The sequence below is a fragment of the Nelumbo nucifera genome, chromosome 2 (genome assembly GCF_055504915.1).
Source record: "Nelumbo nucifera cultivar China Antique chromosome 2, China Antique-T2T, whole genome shotgun sequence".
Classification (NCBI taxonomy): Eukaryota; Viridiplantae; Streptophyta; class Magnoliopsida; order Proteales; family Nelumbonaceae; genus Nelumbo; species Nelumbo nucifera.
In genome coordinates, this window is record NC_142650.1 from 114214767 (window position 1) to 114236803 (window position 22037).

The following is a 22037-nucleotide window of genomic DNA, read 5'->3' on the forward strand; positions in this document are numbered from 1 at the left end:
TCTCCCTAGAAGGAAAGAGGAAGGCATGCCTGCAAGCGATGTGCTCAAGCTATCTCAAGCAAATTCCATGGGATGTGAAAAAAATTCCAATCCATTATCCGTGCACATGATTCGTACAGAACATTGAAATGGTGTTTTGACCATATTGTAGAATTGAGAAAAATAGTAAAGAACTTGAGTTTTATTGTGCATCAAATACAACCAAGTACTACATGAAAAGTCATCTACTATGGTGAGAAAATATTGTGCGCCACTGTGAGGAGTAGAATAACACACCCCAAATGTCAACATGAAGTAGATGAAATAGTCTCGATCCTCGAGAACTACTTATGGGAAATGGCATACGCGATTGCTTTGCACGATGACAAATGTCACATGGAAATCCTATAGGAAGAGTGGAAATGCCAAGAACTAATGAAAGAGTGTGTCTAGAAGCATCACTCAGGCACTTGTGCCATGTATCAACAGTAACTTCATTGTGGGCCATCAAAGCAAAGGAACATGGAGCGTCAACAATGAAGTGGTAGATTCCGTTTAGTGCCTCACCCATGCCAATCACTTTCCTCGACACTGGGTTCTGAATCACACAAGTAGTTGGCAAGAAAATGGCAGTGCATCACAATTGATCAATTAGTTTGTTAATGGATATCAAATTGCAAAGGAAACCAGGTATATGGAGAGCCTCATGAAGAGTAATATCAGGGGTCAGCATAACCGACCCTTGATGTGTAGCTTGCAAAACCACTCCATTGGGCAAGCGAGCTGGCTTAGGTTGGGCCAATACTTTGTGAACAGTAAGGAATTTTATATCAAAACCATATGATCTGAAGCTTTGCTATCCAAGATCCAAGGGTGGTTGGGAAAGGTAACGAGAGCCTTACCAGAGGCATTGGCTGTGATGTTATCTGGTGTTATGAGAGCCATAAGTCGATTGTATTGTTACAGGCTTAATCCTTGTATGGGAGATGCTTCATCATTCTGTATACTGATTGAAGCAAATGTGGCTTTTGTTCCTTTGCATTGTGTTTGTGTTTTACCTTTGTTCCAGTTCGTTGGGTATCCGACAAGTTCAAAGCAACGATCTCATGTATGCCCATGTTTCTTGTAGTGCTCACATTTCACCTTAGGCTTGGTCTGGGTAATAAACACCGAATGGTTCTTGGAAAAGATTTGCAAAGAGTGTCGCTCCAGCATCAAGATCTGTATTAATCAATGTGTTGATGATAGCAAGGTGTTTTTCTTCTTGGACTGCTAGAGCATATGCCCTATTGATGCTTGGCAAAGGATCCGACCCAAGAATATTGGATCTAACATTGTTGAAGACATCATCGAGTCCCACGCGAACCATCATTTGGATCTAAAGGATCCAAATGGTTCTCGTCTTCTCGCATGGCCACAAATTGCTTAGCTGCTCTGCAAGTGCACTCAAGTACAAGAACCAGCATTTGGAGTTCGTCTCATAGAGCCTTCAATTTGGTGAAGTAGGCTGCTACCGAAAGACTTCCTTGCTGCAATGTTGCAAGGTTTTTCTTGAGCTAGTAGGTTCTTGGCGCATTCTTTTGCGGGAACCTCTCTTTATGATCTTTCCAGATCTCACTGACCATTGTCTGTGTAGACAACACTATCATGGAGTTCTCGCGCCAATGAATTGAAAATCCAAGAAATCACCATCAAATTGCATTTGATCCAAAGTGATTCTTGTGGTGACCCTACATCGGGCTTCGATGGTGAACCATCAACAAAGCAATACTTGTTCTTGGCTCTTAAGGCATTTCTCATTGCATGTTGTCAAGCCAGGTAGTTATCTCCGTTGAGTGGACAAGATACCAACAAAGTCTTTGGATTATCCGAGGTATGCAAAAAATAGAGCAAATCGTGATTCAATTCCATAACAAGAAAACCAGATGGAAGAACGAAATACAGAATCCCAAAATGGCTCTGATACCATGTAAAATGATACAAAACTCACAAAAACAGAGCATAGTTTGCACAGAAGAAAACAAACTTGTTGAAGAAAAATCTGCTTTCATTCATTCTCAACTCGTCGAGTGACAACATATATAAATACATATGCGATGAGTTCAATACAGTTGCGATGAGGTCTTAAAAAAGATCATGTGGTGAATGTCTTTGGGTTGCTAGCCTGGCTTTCCGGAATGTCCGATCTTTCTTTAACAGAATCTTGTTCCGTTAACAATTTAGGACTCAACCACTATTTACAAACAAAGAATAACAAAAAGGAAGATGACTAGCATGGTTATCGATTTCTCTATATTAGAAGCTAGGTATCTTTTTTCTCTCTTCCCTTTTTATTTCTTTCATTTTGTTTTTCAATTTTATTTTGGAATTACTGGTGAAACTCTGGTTTGACCTTCTTAGGGTTTCTTATGCTTTATTATGAATTTATTATTTACAATGGAAATTTTTTATGTATGTTATCTGAAATTGTGTAGTTGGAGAAATGCCAATTCTATGATTTCCTCTCCCCTTTGTGAATTTGATTTTGATCTATGAGAAGGTTACTCCTATGGTGATACCTGAAATTGTCATTGTGCATAATAAGACAGGTAAAATGACATTCACAAAGACTCTTCCAAGAGTCAAGGCAAAATCCAAAATCAGGTGGATGGTCAAGCGTATAAACACAATGTCTAGCACCGGTCTCTAGGAATGGTGTTTTCACCACTATTGGATTCCTCATCAGTTTGGGGTGAAGAGTTTCAAATTCTATCTTTGGTTTCTCACATTCACGATCAAGGATTTGAATGTATGAATAGGAAAGAATGGAAAACCAGGATGACGAAGATCTGAGCAACACAAGGAAACAACCTTAATTCTAATTCGATTGGTATTCAAAAGAAGATTGTGGGTGTTATAAACGATGCTTTCCATGATCCAAAAGCATCTTGATGCTAGACGTATTGTTACTATGAAGCAAGAAACAAAAGGAGACCATATGGTTATGGTGGGCACAGAGGCTCATAGTGTAGAGGTGGATGCTCATTCTGGGGATTTGGATACCGAGATTATTGGACCAAACAAGAATGAAGTAGAGGATAATGATTTTGATCAAGGTTTCATATTTGTCCAAAGGAAGAAGAGCGGTCGTAAATCTAAAAGGGACCAAGATCTAAATAAGACTTGGCTATAGTGTGTAAATCTTCAATAATTCTTCAAGGCCAAATAAAGGGTATCACCCTCTATATGATTCTTGAATTTACATCTACTTGTTTATTTGATAGAAGTTGATGATCTTGCGTATTGGTTTTGAGGGGTTAGGTTCATGTTCCCCCACCCCCATTTTTATTAATAAATTCCTTCTAAACAAACGACAAATGCCAATTCTAGAATTTTGGTGCATTCCGTATGAGATGACAAGAATCCATGGTTGTTTCATAATTCATATTCAGAGTAGTTTGTTGCAAGGAAATCTTTATTTCGATTAAATTAGATTATTCAATTTTTAGTTTAAATATATAATGTTTTTAACCTTCTTATTATTTTATGTATTTTCTGCAATTATTCTTCCATATCAGAAATATATAATTTTTCAAAATTTTATTATTTTCTATTTTTTCTACCATTATTGTTTTTAGTTGAATTAGATATTTTTTTGAATTTTTTTATTATTTTATGTGTTTTTCTGAAAATTTTCATTTATAGCAGAAATATATAATTTTTTTTAAAAAAAATCATCATTTCTATATGTTTCTGCAATTTCTTTTAGTTGATATATATAATTTTTTGAAGTTCTATATATTGTTTTTTGTATTATATAGAAATTTTTTATTATTTTATGTTTTTTGTGGAATTTCCAGTTTTTAGCTTAAATCCAAAACTTTTTTCTTAGGTAGTTTACATAATTTAAACTGGGTGAGTTAGCATGGGTATTAGACCACTATTACCCAATTTATATGGATGGAAAATGGGTGTGGGTTATTAATGGGTAGGTTGGTACTCAATCCGCACTCAACCTACCCATTTATGACCCCTAGCTAGTGGTGTAAATTGGGTCGTATTGCTCGTGGCCTGGCACGATTTTGATCCGGCCCGGCCCAATGGTCCATAGGCTGTGCTGGACTTGGATTTCAGATCAGTGGGTCGGGCTGGCACAGCTTGCACTGTCGTGTCGTGCTGTCTGTGGCCCGTGGCCCAGCATGGCCCATATAAATAAATATATATATATATATATATTATATATAATATTAATAAAATTAACATCTTTCAATTTTATTATACTATTTTATTTAATTATTGTATATATAAGCAATTGTATACATCAAAGTTCATATAAAATTAAAATTTTAAGTTTTTTCATTTTTTTTTAAATAAATAACTTTGGTCCTGTCTATGGCCCAGCCTAGACTAAGGCTCAACCCACAAACCAGCCTAACATGGCCTGGCATAGGCACGCATGGGTTCAGGCCGACCACCCAAAATATCCTAGGGGAGGAAGGCATGGCTTGAGACGGCCTGTGAGCCGCCCCCGTGCCAACCCAGCATAGGTCGTTTTACACCTCTACTCCTAGCCATTGTCTCGCCATTCTATACAAAACTATGATGTTGGTTTTCATATCTTTTGGCATAAAAATAACATCATTATTTTTGTCTTTTGTAGAACATCCAACAATTTGACACTGGGTCCTCTCATGCACATGTAGCAAATAGGGAGAAAAATGCCAATGTAAAGGGAAAATCTATTCATTTTGGATGATAAATTTTTCGTTATTGCATGTATTTTATGTTTAAATAAGAATACTTATTTGTAAATAAATTTTTGTTAATTATAATATTAAGGTTTAATTTATTTTATTTTAATATATATTTATATTATCAATTGAATAGTCATACATAGGAATGCAATGAATTAAGTGTAAAACATGTGATAAGAAATTATGTAAAGCCATTGGGATACCAAAAACAAATGCCACCAAAAGTAGCAATAAAGTTGCATTTTAGCGACATTTATAAACGTCACCGAAAATTGAATTTTTTTTGGTGATGTTTGTAAATGCCAACGAAGATTGACCTTTTTGACGACATTTGTAAATGTCACCAAAAGCTAAATGTTTTGGTGACATTTGTAAACATCCCCGAAAGTTGGGTTGAACGACACAAATCTTTTGGTGAAATTTTCAAACGTCGCAAAATTATTTTGAGACTTTTATATACACAATATTTATGTAAACTTCACAGAGTTTTCCACGACAAACACCAATTTTTTTTTGTAGTGGTTTAATCAATCACAACCTACATATTTCTTAAACAGGTTATCTAGATGACTGGATGTATATATATTTCAGCTCATCCTTTGTTTTAGCTACATGCACGAATGATATAGGGGTTTTCAGTGGATGAAGAATTGAGTGGTTGTCTGATTGGTGTCACTAAAAAGCCACTCAATACCTCAGTCTTTCCCATCAAAATATATACACACATATATATAGTATTGCCAAAAAGAGATTCAAACCCAGCAAAACAGCAATCTTTCTACTTTGCCTTATAAGTTGTGCTGCAGAATAGATATGGATTCGTCAACATTGCTTGAAATGATGAAAATTTCTCTCAATCTTTGGTAAATAGCCATGAGCACATATGCTCACGTTGTCATCCGTAGAGGACCAACATGACCTCATTGATATATGATATATTGCATGGAAGCAGGTCAACAATGCCCTTCTTCAATATCCAACGATGGGTAGCAACTTGTCTCCGCCATTCATTGATAAGCACCTACAGAGACACCCAAAACCAGATTCTTGTAAATCAGTAAACTCTCTAAGCATCTATAGATTAATAAAACTTTTTGTTTTGGTGCAACAAGATAAACAAAACTTAAACATTATCAATTAATCCTTACCGAAGAAAAACCACCATAGTCTCCTGGTTCAGTAATGTCTTTGGTAACACAGCTATTAGCTGCAAGAAGAATCTATATTCAAACGAATCAAATAAACTAATTATTGGAAGGGTCCTCCAACTTGACAATGCAGACTCAGAAATAGCTAAGCACCTTGATATTAACCACTTAGATATGAGCACCAGCATACTGGAAAATGGTTAGAAAACCCAATCTGCTGGAACATGTAGCATCGTTGACATATGCATGGGACAATGCATGATCATTTCATCAACTTCACCTAAATGTGACGACGATATAACCAGCACTTGATGGTTCACATCTAAGAGGCACTCAAAGGTCAATACTTAATGGTATTGTTGTTTTATTCTTATATCTTTCACCATACAACAAAAGAGTGATGGATCCAGTAGTGGTTTATCTTTCTCCTGAAAGATGCATTTCAACCAGGCTGCAAGTATACAAAGAGGGGTAAAGTAGAAAAAAGAATGAAAACAAAGAAAAGGTTATCCAGATAACCAACTCCATACATGTGTCACAGAAAAGACCTATAGAAGGCTATCTAAATATAGTTTCTTCCACATTTCAGTAGTGAAAGCTTATAAACCTGTCTAATATCCAATTGGCAAGATTGAAGTCAAAATGACATTCCAAGGTACTATTAGGTCTTATATTTAATATTCACTAGTTCAGTTTTCTGCTTATAAACAGCTGTTTTAGCCATTTGATTGTATCATTCTAAACAGCTTTTGATGAAAGAGAATGCCAAGAACCAGATTAAAGCCAAAATCACTTGAAAGAGTTTCTGTATAGCCAGCTTATCACTTCTTGTGAACAACCCCAGTAAATTGTCCTCTCTTGGAAGGGTATATTTAACCTAGTCACCAAAAATGAAGTTTGACTCTTGCTTGCTCCAGGATAAGATAGAAATTCCGTGGGGGCAAAACCCACTCCTTTGTTCTTTTCAAAAGGGAACAACTTCACCAGGCATTCTGCATGAAGATTCGCAGACAGCCCTAACTCTACATCTTCCCACTTCATTGAGGAGGGCTTCGTACAAATGAATGCCATCTTCCAGTTTCCAAAAGGTTTCTCATGATGGGAGATAGAAGCGCAGAACCCCCTATCTTGGTGATCCTACTCTTGGTTCCGAGCGGAGGGAACAGGTTCGATGAAGGAACTTCAAGAACTATTTTCACTTCGGAAGAACAAAAGTAGTCCATCAATTGGATGAGAGATTTCCAACCTCCAGAAGCTAGCTCTTCTGGGATACAGATGTCCAACTTCTCCCATCTACTCAAAAGAATAAATCTGCCCCATTTGTTTTCCTTCAGCTGAATGCAAAAGATTCTTCCTTTGTTAACTCTCTTGTAGTCTGCGAACAGCCTCCGTTTGTCTTCCAAAACCTCCTGGATAAACTTCCCGGTCCAAAGAAAATCCTCCTGAGTCAAGACTATGTGTCCAAACTCCCTTGCCTCTTTCTGTTACTGTGATTTCATCTTCTTGTCTTTTCGTAAAATTTCAAAAGATTTTGATCCAACTACTGCAAACCTCTTCATTTTCTCGCACAAGTAAAGAACTTTAAGACGAAGGAACTGAGATTTATCGCCGATCACCAGTGTTAACATTTTGCTCGCACATCTCAATAAAATCATTTTTACACTTTCTGGATGGTCCCCTATCCTATCCATCTTCATTCTTTTTAACATAAAAGATTTTTATTAAAAATAAAGAAAAATGAGGTCCTCCTTCCTCCTCCCCTTCCTCCTCCTTCCTCCTCATTCCCCTCCTCTTAAGGAGGCTTACGCCTCTTTCATTCTGAACTACGCCTCACGCCTCAAGGTAGTGAAATGCCTTGTGTCACACCTCCAAGTTTTAAAACATAGCTGCAGTGTGCCAGTCAAGTATACTTGCTTCAGATGCACAATGAATTAGAAGAGGAGGCAATAGAGCTAGACCCCCAGTTGAAAAGGGTGTTGCAGGACTACCAGAAAGTATTTTCAGAGCCCCAAGACTTGCCACCTCAGAGAGCTTGCGACCATCGAATTCCATTAGTAGAAGGAGCCCAACCAATCTGCATCCAGAAGAAGAAGTTTTTAACAGAATTTTGGGGATGATACACTCCCGGTTGGCAGTTAATCACCTATTCAAAAATAGGCATATGTCTTCCTTTTTTGATTCAGACTTCCTATTTGTAAGAAATCTATAATCTTTTTTGGTTTTTGGAGGATTGGAAATTTGTGGATATCGATTTTCCTGCTGTACAGTTTCTCATTGTACAAAGGCTCATTTTTATGTTCGCCATCAGCTGAGTCTTGGAGATTGTTGGTGAAGCATCAGAGGATGACCAGCAATCAGGAAGAGTCAAAAGGAAGAACCCTCAAGATTAGGGTTCAGACTTGTTTTTGAAGGTTGCGGCCAGAAAGTCAGAAGGAAGAACCCTCAAGATTAGGGTTCAGACTTATCTTTGAAGGTTGCGGCAAGAGTTTTGCTGAAGTAAGTCAATCTTTTCTATTAAAAGGATTACCTTTTCTGGTTATTTCAAAGGTTCGACTGAAAGTTTTTTCCTCCTGAACTGTTCTTGATACATAAAAAGAATAGTTTTTTTGGTTACTTTAAGAGGTGTGGCTGAACTGATTGTGTTTTTGGCTTGTTTCTTGACCTTTGACTGGTTCTAGGTTCAAGATTCTAGTTTCTTGACTGTCGCCAATTCTAGGACTGCAGTTAGTTTCAGCCTTGCACTCTCAGCCCTACACTCTAAGTTGTACTTAGAAGGTTATCTTTTTTGGGTGGATTGCCGACCTAGAAGAATAAAGTAGGTTCGGCTGATAGCAAATTTTGGGTGTAGTTACCCAGTCTCAGTGATACAAAAGGCATTTGTTAATCTTTTCTTGACAAAGAATGGAGTTTAAGAGCCAACGGGAAAACTATTTAGGGGCTGGTGGTGCTGGTAGCATACCTGAGAACAGTTTTCAGATTACCACTGTAAAATTTGATGGGTCAAACTACCTAGAGTGGGCCCAATCAGCAATGATGGCTATTGGGGGTAGAGGAAAGCTAAATTATTTACTGGGAAATGTCAAGGAACCAGCCAAGGAGGACCAAATATATACCAAATGGGTTCAGGAGAACTATTTGGTTATGACATGGCTGTGTAATTCCATGCAACCACATATCAGCCGAAATTATTTATGGGCAAAAACAGCTAAAAAAATCTGGGATATCATGAAAGAAACCTACTCCCAACCCCTCAATGTTGCTAGGGCCTATGAGCTAAAATGTAAGGTGAATAACCTTAAGCAAGGAGAGAAGCCAGTCTCAGTTTATTTTTCCACCTTGAAATCCTTGTGGCATGAGATTGATCACTTAGAAACAATTGAGTGGGAAAGCCAGAAGGATGCACAAACCTACAAAAAGCAGGTTGAAACCAATAGGGTATTTGAGTTTCTAGTTAGTCTGAATTCTGAGTGTGACATTCTGAAACAACAGTTTCTAACAAGAGACAGTGTGACTCTATCACAAGCTTACTCTCTAGAGCACAGTGAAGAAAGTAGAAGGAAAGACATGTTACAGCATTCGCCACTTGAATCAGCCTTGGCAGCAACTAAACCCAAGTTTGGGGGGGATAAGGAGAGAGATATGAAGAAGCAAGACAAAAAGGACCTAATATGTGAACATTGCAAGAAACCTAAGCATACCAAAGAAACCTGTTGGAAGCTACATCCTCATCTAGTTCCCGCAAAACTCAGGAACAAGAAGGAGAATGCTAATACAGCTGTCCGAGCTGCCTTGACTCAGTTGGAAAAGGAGGTTGGTAATTCAACATCATCATCTCAGCCAGTCACAACATCAACTCCTCCCACCTCAGCATTTGCTCATTCAGGTACACGGGCCTCATCTTATCATGCTTCAACTCCAGGTAACACTGAACATTGTTGGGTAATAAACTCAGGTGCATCTGATCATATAACTGGTTTGCCTTCACTATTTACTACCTATCACTTATCCTCTGGTAAAGACAAGGTGTCTATTGCTGATGGATCACTTGTTCCCATTTCTAGCAAGGGATACATCAAGTTGTCTAGTCCATTTCCCTGTCTTCTGTTTTGCATCTTCCTAAACTTAGCACCAATTTACTTTCAATTAGCAGCATTACTAAAAACTAGAATTGCTCAGTAACCTTTTTTCCTGATCGATGTGTTTTTCAGGATTTGGAAACAAAGAAGGTGATTGGGACTGGCCGTGAGACAAATGAAATCTATCTGCTTGGAGGAAGTTCACAGTGGGATGGTAGTGAAGTTAGAGGGTCTTTTGTTTCTCAGTCTATTGGTCAAGTCATGCTTTGGCACAACCGATTGGGTGATTTATCCTTTAGGTCTTTGAAAAGCTCGTTTCCTAGTTTATTTGAATCTATCCAAGTGTCCAGTTTAAAGTGTGAAAGTTGTGAACTTGCAAAGCATTGTAAAACAACATATTCATTAAGTAATAAGAGAAGTAGTGTTCCTTTTGACATTGTGCATACCGATGTTTGGGAACCATATCACATCACTGCTATGGGGGGGTACAGATACTTCTTGCTGTTTGTTGATGACTCCACCCGATTTTCTTGGGTCTACTTGATGCGTTCTCGAGATGAGGTCCCTACCCTAACCCAAACCCTTCATCAGATGATTTTAACCTATTTTGGGGTAAAAATCAAATTTTTCAGATCCAATAGTGCGAGAGAATACTTTAAAACATCACTAGCCTCTTATTTTCTTGACCATGGGATTATCCATCAGAGTACCTGCCCTCATACCCCTTATCAGAATGGGGTGGCTGAGAAAAAGAATAGGCACATATTGGAAGTAGCTAGAAGTATCATATTCAACTCCAATGTGCCTATACATTTATGGGGAGATGCCATTTTCACAACTGTGTATCTCATCAACCGAATTCCTTCACGGGTTCTTGACATGAAACCCCCATTCACTCTTTTATATCCTGATAAAGAATTGTTTTCTGTCCCTTTTAAAACCTTTGGTTGTACCTGCTTTGTGCAAACTCTTGGCCCTCACTGTTCCAAATTTGACCCTAATGCCTCAAAATGTATTTTCCTTGGTTATGCACAAACTCAAAAGGGATACTGCTGCTATGAACCTGCTTCAGAAAAGAGATTTGTATCCATGGATGTTACTTTCTTTGAGGATGTACCTTATTACTCTAGGGTTTTTTCTCAGGGGGAGAGTAGTACGGTTGGGGTTAATACATCAGAAGTCCCTTTACCTGTTCCATTGAGTGAAGAGGGGTGTAATGGGGAGGGTCGTCAAAAATGTTGGGATTTGAGAGTTTATCACAGACGATGGAGGCAAGTTGATTTCGGTCATTAGCAGTCCAGGCTAGCCCCAATTCCTTCTGAAGATCTAGATCCAGGTACTAAATCTGTTCCGACTCCCATTACAGATGAGCCTTCTGTTGTTGAGCCTTCTCCATCTTCGAAGTCCTCACTTCCATTGAATGACCTTGAACTTCCCATTACAGTCCGTAAAGGCAAACGTCGTCGCACCTCATCCACAGCCCTGTATCTCACAATTCTTGTCCTATGATCACCAGTCTCCCTCTTACAAGTCCTTTCTTACATCAATTGTTGATATTCCCATTCCTATAACAGTACAAGAAGCCCTGACCATTCCTGAGTGGAAAGATGCAATGAAGGTAGAAATGGATGCCCTTCTGAGAAACAATACCTGGGAGCTAGTTGATCAACCCAAAGGGAAGAAACTAGTTGGATGTAGATGGGTGTTTACTGTGAAACATAATGTTGATGGTTCCATTGAAAGATATAAGGCCCGGTTAGTTGCGAAGGGATTTACTCAAACTTATGGTATAAATTACTTGGAGACTTTTGCAACAGTAGCAACATGTAGTTACCTCTTGGTTTTTATAGTACAGAGACAGGTAAGAAGGTTTGTCGGTTGAATAAAGCTTTGTATGGACTAAAACAATCCCCCAGAGCTTGGTTTGATAGATTCAGACAAGCCCTTGAAAAGTTTGGCTATGTGCAGGTTCAATCAGATCACACTTTGTTTATTAAGAAAGTTGATACTTCCTTGACTCTACTTGTTGTATATGTGGATGACATTGTAGTAACAGGAAGTGATAACAGCGAAATTGAGTCTCTTAAGAAACTTCTCCATCAAAAATTTGAGGTAAAGGACCTGGGAGAGCTACGATATTTCTTGGGTATTGAAGTAGCTCAGTCCAAGCATGGAACCTTTGTTTCTCAAAGGAAGTATGTCCTTGATTTGTTAGAAGAAACAAGAAAGTTGGGTGTTAAGCCAACTGATACACCTATTGAACAGAATCACAAGATTAGTGCAAAAGGTGGAGAGCCTCTTAAAGATAAAGCTATGTTCCAAAGATTAGTCAGTATATGCACTCTCTCAGAACTACCCACCTACTTGTTGTTGAGAGGATAATAATCACATGAAGAGAGAAGTTTACACAGATGCAGATTGGGCCGGTTGTATTGATGATAGAAGATCTACCTCTGGATATTGCGCCTTTGTAGGAGGTAACCTTGTTTCTTAGAGGAATTAGAAACAAAATGTTGTTTCTCGTTCCAGTATTGAAGCTGAATATCGGACCATGGCAAATGGTGTGGCTGAAATACTTGAAGGGATGAGAGATCCATCATATGGATAGCCGAACCCTACAGGAAGGTTGGGCGAAAATTCAAAAATTTCTCTCTCCCATGTGGGAATCGCATTCCCTATTTTAGAAAACTGCATTTTCAATGATCAATCTTGAAACCAAACCGGACTAGATCTGAAACGAAAAGGGAGGAGAGGGATAAACCTGATAAAGAGTAACAGTAACTCCCAACGAAGGTGTTCACGCCCAAGGAGAAAACCAAAGACTGCTTCCACCAAAGATGCCACAATGTGACGTGAAGCAGAATCAGCAGGACGACTCTTCAGCAAGAACCGAATTCTTCAACAAGAATATAATGAAGCGCTGGTGAGCACGACTTCAGAATGCCTTTTCAGGCAAAAGGCAATATCAAGAACTGTTCTTGATCACTCCCACAGGTGGAGATCGAACTGGGTAGGGGCGACAAGAACAGGAAGAAAAGAGCAGAAGACAGGAGCAATCAAACTGTGTGTTGTCTTCTCTCTTGATTCAGCAGACTGTGAGTTGTGTTTTTGGAGGTCCACCATGCTCTCCTATTTATAGCCTTAAAAAGAGGTTATCCTAATCTCATTAGGAGTTTCCTAATCCAAATCTTATATTTGGATCTAGACTCTCTTTAAGAGATAAGGATAATCCTTTATCTTATCTACAGATAAAGATCAACCTTCCTAATCAAATTAGGAGTTTCCTGATCCAAATCTTTATTTGGATTTGGACTCTTTGAGTGGATAGGGATAATTCCTTGTTCTATCTACTGATCCAAATCCCAGAACCGCCCCTATTTAATTAATATTATTGAGCCAGTTCGAATTGGGCTTTAAACCCACTAATTCTATGTGCTCACTTAACCTCTTAACCTACTGCCCAGTTGGCTATCCTTGGATGGCGTGGGACCCAAACATTAATCTACACATCAGCCACATGGGTTCAACCCAACCTTTGTTACAAGGCCTGGCCGAATTCACTGTAGGAGACAGTGAACCCCTGAGTCTATCACCATGGGCTCTTAATGAACCCAACATTTACACTAAATGATCATTGGGTCTAGCCACCTTATGAAAACCCAAGGACTGTGGGCAGATGCAAGATTAGCCCATCAGGTATTACCCTCAATGGTCTTGCACTTAATCTCTCAGCCCATAATAATCAAACATTGCCCGACAAGAGAGAACCCCTCCCTCGACTGTAAGGAACAGTGCTGCACTCTCTACTCACATGGATCCCAGTAATTAAAACATTTTACAAACATTTTGAAACCATAATATATATATGTATATCTTTATATAAATATATTTTGCAAAACAAATTTCAATGGTTGAAATCAACTGCTGGCAGTTTAGGTTTCCATCATAGATACTGCATCCCCGATCATTCACTTTGTCCGACAAAGGGGCTGATCCTGTCACTATGATCACCCACTCAGATGAATTCTTGAACTGTCCCAACATACCTAGGTTTTGACCCCCTCTAAGGATCTCACTGATTGGTATATCAAAGACAGCCCAATCCGATACCTAGTGTAGTATCATAATCGAGTCTAGGGGTCAGATGTAACATTCCAGTTTTGCCCATCTATCTCCAAGGTCCAGGGTAATACTGGAATTCTGATCCGGTTCAGAGTTTCAAGAAAACCCACAATGCATGTACCTCAGGTCTCACCCTAGCAGTTGGGACAAGCCACCCCAACCAACTTGGCAGCACATCAGTGTAAGCCTTTGGCAAGATAAATCTCCTCAGATTTATCCAACGGCTATGAAGATTCTAAACTAATATGAGTCTCATTAAGTATCCAGTTTAAGGGCATTACACAGAAACATACCACAATGACATGAATCAATTATGTACTTTATTCATTTACAATAAATGTCAAAAAGGTAAATCAATCTGATTAGAGCTAAAGGGCATAACTGTCTAACAGCTCCCATTTGCACTTAGGTCCAATCGGGTACATGCCGAAATCCCATACTTTCCACGTGTTTCTCAAACACTTTCTGTGTCAGTGGCTTAGTCAATGGGTCTGCTACACTTTCCGCTGATGCTACCTTCTGAATCAGTACGTCCCCTCTTCCAACTATCTCCCGCAGTACATGGTACTTCCTCTCGATGTGCTTCGACTTCGAGTGGGCTCGTGGCTCCTTAGCCTGAGCAATGGCTCCAATGTTGTCACACAACAATGGAATGGGTGATTTGCTGGATGGAACTATTCCTAATTCCTGAATGAACTTCTTCATCCAAACGGCTTCTTTGGCAGCTTCACTTGCGGCAATGTATTGGGCTTCGGTTGTGGAATCTGCGGTGGACCCCTATTTGCTTCTTTTCCAACAAACAGCACACGATCCTATCGTGAAGATATAACCAGATATAGACTTTCTATCATCTGGATCTGATTGGAAATCGGCATCAGTATACCCCTAGATCTGTAGTGAACTACCATCGAATACCAGACAAAACTCTTTTGTCCTTCAAAGGTATTTTAGTATGTTTTTCACAGCGGTCCAATGCTCCTGCCCTGGATTAAATTGGTATCTGCTTACCACACTCAATGCCTGAGATATGTGAGGACGAGTGCACAGCATAGCATACATGATACTCCCTACGGCTGAGGCATAGAGGACCTCTTTCATTCCCTTAATCTCTTCGGGAGTCTTGGGAGACATACCCTTGGAGAGAGTGACTCCATGTCTGAAAGAAACATTTCCTTTCCTGGAGTTCTCCATGTTGTAACTCTTTTGTCGAAGACCCAGTATATAGGAGGCTTCTCCAAGATCTTTCATGGAGAATTGCTGTGAAAGCCACACTTCCACCGTAGTTAACATTCCTACATCATTCCCAATGAGTAGAATGTCATCTACATACATAACCAAGAACGTATCCTTATCACCACTAGTTTTCCTGTAGACACAGGGTTCATCCGAATTTTGATCAAAGTCAAACTGTTTGACAGTAGAGTCAAACCGGATGTTCCAACTCCTAGAAGCTTGCTTAAGTCCATATATGGATCGGTTGAGTTTACATACCATGTGTTCCTGTCCTGCAGCTATGAAACCTTGCAGTTGCTACATATAGATATCTTCAGTAAGTCTCCATTCAGGAACGCAGTTTTGACATCCATTTTCCAAATCTCATAGTCATGGTATGCTGCTACAACTAGCAGGATCATAATGGATTTAAGCATGACCACAGGCGAGAAGGTTTCCTCATAATCGATTCCCTCTTTCTGAGTATACCCTTTCGCCACAAGACGATCCCTGTAGGTCTCAACTTTACCATCGGGGCCTTTCTTCCTCTTATATAGATCCATTTGCAACCAATTGCTTTTACTCCAGGGGGCGTATCTACTAGAGTCCAGACTCCATTGGTCTCCATTGAGTCCATCTCAACTCTCATGGCATCTACCCACTTCAAGGAATCTATGTCCAACATAGGTTCCGAGTAAGTCACGGGATCCTCCTCACTAGTCGTGACTTCCACCAAGTAACTTTCTTGGTCATAGCCGAAACGGACTGGAGGCCTGGAAACCCAGGAAGATCTCCTAGGTTGATTATTGTTGTAAGGCTTATTTAATTGTTACTTTATAGTTGTTGTTAGTAGGTTGTCCTCTTAAGATACTGTTGTTGGACAGTTTTGTATGCCCTTAACTTCAATCAGAATGATGTACTTTATGAGTTTATTGTAAATGAATAAGAATGCATATTTGATTCATGTTCCCTTGGTATGTTTCTATGTAATACCCTTAAACTGGACACATAACGAGACTCGTATTAGTTTAGAAAGTTCACAGCCAGTGGATCGGTCTGGGGAGACCTATCCTGATAAGGTTGACATTGTTATGCCACCAAGTCGGTTGGGGTGGCCTGTCTCAACTGCCAGGGTGAGACCCTAGGCACATACAGTGTAGGATTAATTGAATCTTTGAACTGGACCAGATTTCCAGAATCAGTGAGATCCTTAGCAGGGGTCAAAACCTGGGTATGTTGGGACAGTCTGAGAATTCATTTGAGTGGGTGATCATAGTGACAGGATCAGCCCCTTTGTCGGACAAAGGTAATGATCGGGGATGCACTCTCACTGATGGAAACCAAGACTGTCGGCAGCCGATTTCAATCGTTGAGATTTGTTTTGCAAAGTATATTTTATATGAGATATAAAAGTATATATATTATGGTTTCTAAAAGATTTGCAAAAAGGTTTTAATTCCCGAGATCCATATAAGTAGAGAGTGCAACACTGTTCCTTGCAGCCGAGGGAGAGGTCCTCTCTTGTCGGGCAGTGTATGATCATTATGGGCTGAGAGGTTAAGTGTAAGGCCATTGAGGATAATACCTGATGGGCTAATCTTGCATCTGCCCACAGTCCCTAGGTGTTATAAGATGGCTTGGCCCAAGGACCACTTAGGGTAAGTGTTGGGCCCATAGAGCCCATTTGATGGGTTTCAGGGGGTGCACTGTCCATAACAGTGTATTCGGCCAGGCCTTGTAACAAAGGTTGGGCCGAACCCATGTAGCTGATGTGTAGATCAATGCTTGGGTCCCACGCCATACAAGGAAGCCCAACTGCAGCAGTTAGGGAGGTTAAGTGAGCACATAAGCTTAATGGGCCTAAAGCCCATTTCGAACTGGACTTGTTTAATAAGTTAAATATGGGCGAATTCTAAGATGGATCAACAGATAGGATAGGGACTTAACCCTATCCACTCAGAGAGTCCAGATCTAAATATGATTTGGATCTGGAAACCTCCTAATAAGATCAGGAGAAGGTTGATCCAATCTGCAGATAAGATAAGGGATTATCCTTATCACCTAAAGAGATGTTTTGATCCAAATAAGATTTGGATCAGCAACTCCTAATTGGATTAGGAGCTGATCCTTTGGGGTTACAAATAAGGAGGGGGCGGCAGCCTTTAGAGAGGACATACTCACATTCTCTTGAGAGCTGAAATCAGAGAAGAAAGATTTCTGCAATCCCTGCAAAAGATCTTTCTTGCCGCCTCCTTCCTGCAGTCGCCAGACATCCTGTTCGATCTCCAGTTGTGGGAGAAGTCAAGATTCGATCTTGACATCAGTTCTTTGAGAAAGAATTGATAGGAAGCTGTGCTCACGTGCCATCCTGCTGTTTCTTGCGAAGGACAGAATTCTTGGAGATGAATACTGCTGATTCTGCTCCATCCTGCACTGCGCCATCTTCAGTGGGAGCAGTCTTTGGATCCTTCCTTGGGCGTGAACACCTTCGTTGGGAGATACTTTTTCTCCGTATCAGGTATAATCTTCTCCTACTACTTTTGGTTCAGATCTGGTTCAGTTTATGGTTCAAGATTGATCCTTGAAAATATGTTTTTCTAAATAGGGAATGTGATTCCCAATTGTAAGGGAGAGAAAATTTTTTGAAATTTGCCCCTTTATTCCGCAAAATTTGGGCATCCATACGATGGATCTCTCATCCCTTCAACTGTCAGTTAGTTATTTTTCCTTTTTTCTTATTAGTTTGTTTCTAGGGTGTGCCGGCAGGGGCAAACTTGTAATTTTTATTCTTTTTTATTAAGTTAATATAAATAGTGAACTGGTGGCAGCCAGAGACAGTTTTTCTTTTTCTCTCAATCGTATCTCCCTTTCTTTCTCTTTCTCTCTTCTCTCGTCTCCCACTCTCCATAAATGATTACATGGTATCAGAGCAAGTTTTTGGGCTGTAAAAGAATTCTGGTCCCTCCTATTTTGAACCTACTTCGCTTTTTTTTTCCTTCTTTAAATTCTTGGACATGGAAGATAGAGAAACCCTAGCATATTACTGGCGGCACCTCCTATGGGTTCTTCCTTGGTCGTAATATCAAGGAAACCCTAGTCGAAGAAAGGCAGTGCTGATAGAGACTCCCTTTCTTCTCTGTTCGATGTTGTGAAGTCGATTTCTGGTTGGCACCTTCGTATAGGTGATGGACAGGTGTGTTCTTGTTTTTGTTTTTTTTTTGGCCAATGGTGTGAAGGCCTTACTCCTTGGTTCTATACATTCGTTTGGATGCTGGATTGTTAGACTGTATGGGCTGTAGTCGAACTGATAGTAACGTCTGCCTTGGCTGTGTTGGACTGATTACCGGGCTGGTTTAATGACTGAACCATCACAGAGTTGATTTCAGTAGTTTCTTGTTTTCTTCCTCACATCCCAAAAGTAAATTTCTTGAGGGTTGGCACTCTGCTTGTGACTGTTGTGTAGTTGTGTGGGATTTGGACTGTTTTCAACAGTATTTTATGGCAAATTATGAATCAACTTCATCGGGGGTTACACCGACCCGCAGCACAACTGGTATAGGAAGTGAAAACATGATGTTTCCCATGCCAATTACCCCTTTAAATGGTCTGAACTACCTGGAGTGGGCTAAAAGTGTAAAAACTCTATGTAACGGCAAGGGGAAATGCTGGTTACATAAATGGAAGGGTGAAAGAACCCAAGGGTGAGACAGCTGAACATGATAGGTGGGACCAAGAAAACAGTATAGTGATGTCTTGGCTCCTTGCAGCCATGGAACCTGATGTGAAGAACTTTATGTGGGCAGACACCGCTAGTGAGATCTGGGAATAGGCCAAAACTACCTATTCTGAGCAAAGGCATTATGCCAAGGTTTACCAGTTACAAGCTGAATTTTCAACCTGTAAACAAGAAAACCGTAGTTTGTCTTCATATTCTTCAGCCCTTACCTCCATATGGAAAGAATTGGATCATTATCAAGCTATAGAGTGGAAACATGATGATGATGCTAAGGCCTACAAGAAGCTAGTCTCTCAGCAACGTGTGCTTAACTTCTTGTTGGGACTAAACCCTGCATATAAACCTCTAAGGATTTAGATCCTAGGAAGCAAAGAGTTGTCGTCGGTTCATGAGGTATACTCCCTTGTTCAATCGGAAGAAAGTAGGCGGAGTGTGATGGTTACAGCTGAGGGGGAGCAACAAGTTGCTTTGGCTGTGATGAATAATAACTCCACGGGGAAGAAAAGTGACACTAAGAAGACTAATGATAAAGACAAGTTGTTTTGTACCCACTGTCGGGGTTCACGGCATACACGTGACACATGTTGGGACATCCACGGAAAACCCAAGTGGGCAATGAAGAACCAAGAACAGGGTAAAGGTCAAGGTCAAAAGAAGATGAACACAGCACAGAATGCAGCACATGTGGCAACCCAAGATACTCAGGTTGTCGGTACTACCCGGGACCATCTTAATAATTCTGACCCCAAGGAAGATATAATGAATTCCTTCAGAGAACACCTGGGGTCTTATGGCAGGGCTTTGCGACAAATGGATAGCTCAGTCACTGGTACTCCCTCTACTTCATTTGCATCTACATCAGGTAATACGGCTTCTGCATTCCATGTCACTCCCACGGGTTCCCCTTGGATCATTGACTCAGCGGCCTCCAAACACATGACCGGTAAGCCAAACTTGTTTAAGACTTATAGCCTTTTGTCAGGAAGGGATAGAGTGAGACTTGCAGATGGCTCATTTTCCTCCATTGCAAAACAAGGATCAATATATCTTCCCCATGGCCTTAACCTGAATTGTGTATTGCATGTCCCTCAACTTCCTATAAATTTGCTTTCAATTAGTAGTATCACAAGCTCTTTAAACTGTACTGTAACCTTTTTTCCTGGCTCATGTGTTTTTCAGGACCTAACTTCTGGGAGGACGATTGGTAGAGGGAGCCTAGTGGATGGTCTCTACATTCTCGACAACAAAGCTGGTCTCTCGGTGTCATCCTCAGAGTCACATAGTCAGTCAAATAAGAGTCAAATTTTTTTGTGGCATAGTCGTTTAGGTCATGCTTCTTTTGAAATAGTAAAGTCTTTGTTTCTGGTTTTATTTAAGTCATGTTCAATGTCAGAGTTCCAGTGTCAAACGTGTCGGTTGAGCAAACAATGTAGAACAACTTTTCACTCAAGTAATAAAAGATCAAGTGTTCCTTTTCATGTTGTGTATTCTGATGTATGGGGACCTACTAATGTAATCTCTGAGGGCGGTATAAGTACTTTATCACATTGATCGATGATTACTCTCGCTATACATGGGTATTTCCTATGCGTAGTAGAGACGAAGTTCCAAAGATTGTGAAAGACTTCCAGAGGATGGTATTTACGCAGTTCAATGTTGAAATACAGATTTTCCAATCCGACAATGCAAAAGAATACTTCAATGGTGAGCTCAATGAGTTCTCTGTCTCCCACGGATCTATTCATAGGAGCTCATGCGCCAGAACACCACAACAAAATGGTGTTGCAGAAAGAAAAAACAGACACCTCCTTGAGGTAGGTCGCGGGATGATGTTACACATGAATGTTCCAAAAAGGTTTTGGGTGGATGCTATACTTGCAGCTGCTTATGTCATCAATCGCATGCCCTCCAAAGTGCTGAACTACATGGCCCCTCATCAGTTATTGTACCCTCAGTCCCCTTTATTTTCCATTCCCATGAGAGTCTTTGGCTGTCGTGCCTTTGTCCATGATTTGTCTCCATCTCGAGGTAAGTTAGACCCTCGGTCAATTCCTTATATCTTTCTGGGGTATTCCTCCTCTCAAAAAGGGTATCGGTGATTTGATCCCGTTAGTCATAAGCTTTTTGTGTCTATGGATGTGTCCTTCTTTGAGTTTGAGCCATTCTTCCTTGCTTCTCCTCAGGGGGAGTGTAGTAGTGTGGAAAAGGAGAAGCAGGTTCAGGTCCGCCAAGTATCTCTTCCTTCTATTCCGGACCTTGCTCCCTTTCGTGTCTTCCAACATACACGTCGTAGAGATCAACAATGTGATAGAGATGTGGAGCAGCCAAACATTGAGCAACTGACACCGTTAAACTCCCAGGAGGTAAGTCCAATCCTTGTTGCACCTACTCATACCCCTACTCCTACTGTGGATGACCTTGACATTCCTATTGCTCAACGAAAGGGAGTCAGGTCATGCACTACCAAACACCCCATTACCCATTTTGTCTCCTATGATCACATTTCCCCCTCATACTGAGCCTTCCTATCTGCAGTTGATTACATCCTTGTTCCCAGAAACATTGCAGAAGCCTTAAAATGCCCCGAACGGACAGATGCCATGAAGGAGGAGACTAATGCTCTTCACAAAAATCAAACTTGGGAATTGGTGGATCTTCCGAAGGAGAAAGCCCCCGTGGGGTGTAAATGGGTGTTTACGGTTAAACACAAGGCAGACAGAACAGTTGAAAGGTACAAAGCAAGATTAGTAGCCAAAGGGTACACACAAGTGTATGGGGTTGACTATGATGAGACTTTTGCTCCAATAGCTAAGATGAACTCAATTAGGGTTCTCCAGTCATTAGCTGCTAATCTTGACTGGGAATTGCATCAACTGGACATAAAGAATGCTTTTCTGAATGGTGACTTAGAGGAGGAAGTATACATGGTTCAACCCCCTGGATTCTGTGCCAAGGGAATTGAAAATAAGGTGTGCAAGCTGCAAAAGTCTCTTTATGGCTTAAAACAATCTCCCAGAGCTTGGTTCAGTAA

General features: G+C 40.2%; 1 long non-coding RNA gene across 1 annotated transcript in view; it reads right to left on the reverse strand.

Annotated features, from left to right (window-relative positions):
• Positions 1 to 5156: 5156 nt before the first annotated feature.
• LOC104611193 (uncharacterized) overlaps positions 5157 to 22037 on the reverse strand; it is a 37385-nt gene continuing 20504 nt past the window's right edge. The window contains exons 3-4 of the long non-coding RNA XR_737577.3: positions 5861 to 5932; positions 5157 to 5733 (exon numbers count right to left, since the gene is read on the reverse strand). This is a non-coding gene — a long non-coding RNA (uncharacterized LOC104611193). The remainder of the gene's footprint in view (positions 5734 to 5860; positions 5933 to 22037) is intronic.